Source organism: Somniosus microcephalus, chromosome 1 (genome assembly GCF_052327205.1).
Source record: "Somniosus microcephalus isolate GS21.2 chromosome 1, FLI_Smic_1.0, whole genome shotgun sequence".
Lineage (NCBI taxonomy): Eukaryota > Metazoa > Chordata > Chondrichthyes > Squaliformes > Somniosidae > Somniosus > Somniosus microcephalus.
Window position 1 is genome coordinate 396,664,392 of NC_140987.1, and position 6,000 is coordinate 396,670,391.

A 6,000-nucleotide genomic window follows, 5' to 3' on the forward strand; every position below is an offset into this window, starting at 1 on the left:
TCTTGGACCGATCCATGGCGAATGAAACTCAATACGGACAAATGCAAGGTACTGAAAATTTGAAGTAAAAATAGACACATGGGAGGTGAAATTGCTTTTAGACCCATTTTGCACCCTGCCTAATTTTCTTTTCCATTGACTTCAATATGATGTCCAAGACCAATTTTTCCCCATGCACTCCATGGCTATGATGCCACTTGCTAAGAGGAAACTCAAAAATGACCATGGATGTTGATTTAATCACTGCCCACCATGTCCAAACACTATGAGGTGGTGATAAACAAAACAAACAGAACGCTGGGTCATGTTGTCAAATCATTTGAATTATTTCCTTTAATCCAGGCCAGTAGGACATGTGGAAATAGTTTTAGAGTTTTGAGATTAAATTTAGGACGGACACCACAGAGCATTTCTTCACACAGAAAAAAACTGACATCCTCGGGACACCCCAAGGTGCCTCACATTCAATGAATTACTTGTGATGCTTACCTACTATTGCTATGTAAGCAAATGCAGAAGTTAATTTGCACACAACAATATCACGCAAACAGCAAACAAGCTGACTGGCCAGTCATTTTGTTTTTTTTGGTGGTATTGCTTGTTTTCAAATAGTACCATGGGATCCATTACATCCACCCGAACAGAACCTCATTTTACGTCTCATCTGAAAGACAGCACCTCAGAAAGTATTCTCTTAGTATTACACAAAAATGTCAGCCTAAATGATATGCTTAAGCCCCTGAGTGGGTCTTGAACTCACAACCATCTGATTCAACAGTGAGAGTGTTATCAGCTGAGCCAAGTTGACACAGAAGGTGACCAACAGCTGGAACGGGGTACCAGGATGGGTAGTGAAAACCAATACGCTGAAATAATTTTAAGAAGCAGTCAGCTGCTGTAATGGGAAGGTGGTAGGGTTAATATTCTGGAAAGATGAGATCAAATGGGTCCGAGTCTTCATCATCCAGATCAATCTTGTGATGTGATCTTAATCTGTGTAAAGAGTAAACTGACATACGCCTCTTTTGTGGTTCTAGGAGGAGGGGAAATTTAAAGAAGTATCCTCATCACACTAGGTAGTTAAAACCCCTGGAATAACTAAGAACAGTGCTTCCCAACATTTCTCATGCCAGCTGTGGGATAAAGTCATCCTACAGCAGCTGTTATAACCTGTGTCATTTCAACAGTGTCATATAAAAAAAAACGTTTAAGTAAATCAATTTTAAAAATAAACTTAAAGTTAAAAAGTCATCAGCATTGCAATAAGGTACCTCATTTTATAAACCTCACAAAGCACTTGGCTTTAAGTGACACAGTAAGAAAAACAAAGCAAAATAGAATGCAACACTAAAGGATCACCGTACACCACCTGGAACGTCTGCTGAGCTACGACTAGTCAGCCAGCGAGTTTACCCAACCATCCAAGCCACTAACCTCCATTGATCCAATTCAGCAAGCCCTTTCCTCCCACTCACCCCTAAATTGTTCATCCCACAATGTGTCAATCCAGGTTATCAGCACACAGCAGAGCAAGATGTCCCGGCACTCAAACTGCCTTCGGCTGGCACAGAATATTCTTCTCTGAGAACCTGTGGTTCGGTTGCAGTGAGCTGTCCGTTGGAAAGGCGAGTTGTTTAGTTCCTCAAACATTTGCCGTTTCCTGGAGCTCTTTTAATAAATAGAAAATGCATAGAGATGTTACCCCACCCCTCTAACAAAAGAGGATCTAACCACTTTATCTCACTTTCAGAAGGGAAGGGTGTGTCTCCAAGTATCAGTGTTGTAAATACCTCAGTCACTGCTAATGCTTCTCCCCTCTCCATCCAACTACTAAATAAAGCTGCCCTGATAAAAGAGTTCAAGCTCTGGCCAGTACTTAGGGTCTGCCCCTTCAACTAAAAATAGTCCTATGTGACTTATAAATAATGTTGTTGTGTTACTGTTCAATGATTTATGAGTGTTGGGGGAGTGAGAAAAGCTGTGAAGTTGAGATAGTCTTTATTTTCCTTGATATCAATGTCACAAACAGGTATTTTCTGCCACTTAACCCTCTGCTCTGGCTGTTACAAAACTTTCTCTAGAATTCATGACCTTTGGTGCTGGCTGTCTCAGCTACTCCCCCCAATTCCTGTCTGTGTATGCACACTTTTTACACACTGAAGCGCAGAAGCAAGGGGGTCGATTTTAACTCTCAATGATTTTCGAACAGGGAATGAGTGCAAAATGCACTCGCAGGCCCAGATTTCAGGCCCAGGCTATTTAACTCCAGGGCCTTATCTGTATATGGGGACGGGGGAGGGCGGGAGGAGGCGGGGGGGGTGGCTGGGTGTAGAAGGCTGGCTTTTTGTGTAGGTGGGAGGTCTTGATATTTATTGGTGTGCAATGCAATTTTTTTGTGTATGGGCATTCCTGCTTTTCTTTGCTTCTGAGGTCTTGCAAATTTTGTGTATGGGGATTTAATTTTTACACATTGGGAATTTGGGATATTTCATTTTTCTGTGTATCAAGGCTCACATTTCTGCAAAATCGTGCAGCCCATTCATAGGTTTCGAGACATGCATTGGGCCGCAGCTCCAAAACGTTGGACAGCTGGTTTAAGACAAGCAAGCACCAAGAGAGCATAGTTACCCATGATGTATCACTACATGTATTTAAATAATTCACACTCATCTCTCTCCGATATGTCCCAATGTCCTTAAGAACATAAGACTTTACAGACCGGAAAAGACCATTTTTATCCATCGGGCTGCTCCCAAAGATCAGAGACTTTGTGCTCTTTCATATTCTTTGATAGTCCTATGTACCAAAAAATTATCCATCACCCTCTTGAAAGTAAAACACTGTTGGCTTCCACTGCCTCCCTGATAAAGCAATTCCACATATTCATCACCTTCTAAACTGTGTTTTCACCTTTTCACATCTAAGCTTGAATTTGTGCCTCCTTGTCTTAGAGCTAGTGTTAATATTGAGCATCTCTCTGTGATCCAATTTTATCTACACCCTAGAAGATCTTAAGTGCCTCAATAACATCACCTCTAAGTAGCCTCTGTTCTGGTGTAAACGTCGCTAGCATCTGTAGTCCTTCCTCATAGCTCATGTGTCAAATGCTATTTATCAACTTAGTTGTCAAACTTTGTACTTTCTCCAAAGCCATGATACCCCAGGGTACAGTGTCCAGAACAGTATACAATACTCAGTGTGGTTGCAGGCCAGTGCTTTGTACAAGCTACCACTTCCTGATGGGTGTAGACCAGTGTTTTGCACCAGCTGATTAACTGACACTTCCTGTTTGCCTTTTTCAACACATCTGCACATTGTGCAGACAGTTTAAGGGTGCTTATCATAAAACCCTCCAGATTTCTCTCCTGTGTCATTTCCTGTTAACTATTCCCATTTATTTTGAACTCCCTTGTTTGTTTCCCTTCCCCAGCTTTATGACTTTTCCTTTCACTGCATTAAACAACATCTCCCACTTTTATGCAAAATCACCCAAGTTGTCCATACCCCTGTGCAACTAGTGCATGTGTTTCCACTATTTATTACTCTTCTCATATTTGGCATCAGCAAGCTTGGAGAGCTTTGTTACCATCACTTCTTTTAATCATTAATATGCATCAAAAACAATAATTGGCCTAGAACCAATCCCTGTGGTACACTGCTAGTCACCTCTTTCCACATAGATGCTGCTTCCTTAACAACTACCCTATCCATCCTCTGACTCATTCAGTTAGTGAATCACTTCAAAAGCTTCCCTTCTATTGAATGCCTTTCTATTTGGTAACGTAATTTCTTATGTGGTAATTTGTCAAAGGCTTTGCTAAAACGTAGGTATAATAAATCTACCGAGTTCCCCTTGTCAACTAACTCCATAATATCCTCCAAGAACTCCAGTCCAGTAGATTTGCTGAGCAAGCTCTATCACATATGAAACCACCGTGACTACTTTGTACTGTTCTATATTTCTCCTAATGGGTCACTATTCTCTCTTTTTGAATGGTTTCTATTATTTTGGCCACTACTGATGTTAAGGTCACAGGTCTGTAGTTTCCTGGATTAATCTTCAGTCCCTTTTTGTAAAGTGGCACCACATTTTCCTCTCTCCAGTCCCTTGCCATATTTGGTATTTAGTGATTGATTTCATTTGCCACCTCCACTAATATTCTGCTGTGAAGTAAGTAGGGTTGGGCCCTTTGCTGACTTTTGTGCCTTTCATCTGTGCGTAATGTCTATATCAGTTTTTCTCCTCTTAAATTTTAAATTGTAACTCTGTACAAGGAATGCAGCCCTCAAATTATTTTTAAACACAGACACGAAGAAGACAGACCCAGGATAGAGTGAGAAACTGAAAGAAAAAGAGAGGAGGTGCAGAAGCTCGACCCCAAAATTCCAGGACTCTATCGCCACTAGCGGAGGTGCAATGGAGCAGAACTCCTCACCACCCATGGAGATGGACGCAGACCCTAACTCAAATTGTGCAGAGAGGGGGCGGGGGGTGGTGGTCATTAATATAAAGCAGGGTAGCCCGTGCCCGTGAGGATGCATCAGTGGCATCCTCACGATCTGCCGAGCCAAGTTGGTTGGGCCGGACATCATCTCTTACAAAAGGTAGGTACTTCAGCAAATTCAGGGCCAGAGTGATCTCCTGGACTACTTTTGATCGCCAAATGGGTCAGAGAGGAATTTCCCATATTTTTTCCCCCCAAATTGGCCTGTTTTTTCACCTCTCCCAGGAGATCGCATGGTTTTGGGTGGGATGCGGAGTGTATATATTGTGATACACAAGGTATCACAATTGTGTGGGACAAGCTGGATAGACCAGAGGATCTTTACGATAGAAGAAGGGTTCGACCCGAAACGTCAACTCAAATTTCTCTCCACGGATGTTGCCTGACCTGCTGAGTTTTTCCAGCATTTTCTGTTGTTATTCCAGAGGATCTTTACCTGTTCATCATTGTTCGTATGTTCGTAATGTTCCTCCGCTTGAGGGACACAAAGGCTACAGATACTAGCAAAGGTTCATCTGATCTTCTGCTTCTAAGGGACCAAAAATCCTTATAATTAAAGATAATTGATCCCCGCCAGGATCGATTGCCTTAGTCTTCCTACCTTTTGCGGCTTCTCCTAGGGCCTCAGTGGAATTCACACCAGCACTCAGTTGGCGACAGTTTCATTGGACCTTACAAGAGCACAGTGGGCAGAATTACCTGGCCAATCTGGGAGTCCCCTTGTCTCACTCACTCCTCTAACCACTGGAATACCAAATGTTTTTTGCCTGGGGTGGAAACTTAGAAAACCCAGGTTCTGTCCAGTATTCTGTCCACCCAGTGAGAGATCTATCCTCTTTCTGCCCTCCCTATCCCCAGGAATTTCAGCTCCAGAAAGACAGTGAAACAAATCTTCTGCAGTTGTTCAGGATGAGTCAGATGATACAATGCGCCTGTCATTATAAAAGTGTATCAGATAGTGCGCAATGCATTATTCTGGAGCGAAGGATGCAGCTGTGTGTAATTTGGTTGAAAGATCGTAATACTGTAAATAAACACACCTAGATGGCAGTTTAACTATAATTGCTTTTAAGAATTCAATTACAATGCTGAGTGATTCCAGTATTTTTGATGTTTATTTCAGATTTACATCAGCTGCAGTATTTTGTTCTTTATTCTATATACAAACTATTTGCACCCCTCGATTAGATTCCAGCCTATAACTCACTCTTGAGTATCTGGTTATCTCTTTGTAATGCAGGTTTCCACCATGTACCAATGCTAGCTTTCTCGACAAATAATGTTGCCCTTTAATAATAATCCAACTGCTGATTGTTATGAATGTGCTATTGGCTGAATAAAGGTCATGACTTCAGTAAAGTGGCTTGGCTAGTTTTGCCTCCCTGGTTATAAATGTGCAACATGACAGCAGCACACCACATCACTGTCAGTCTTCGTGCCATGAGTACATTGTAATAACAATGGAAAGAACACAACTGTTCCAGAATTAAGCCAC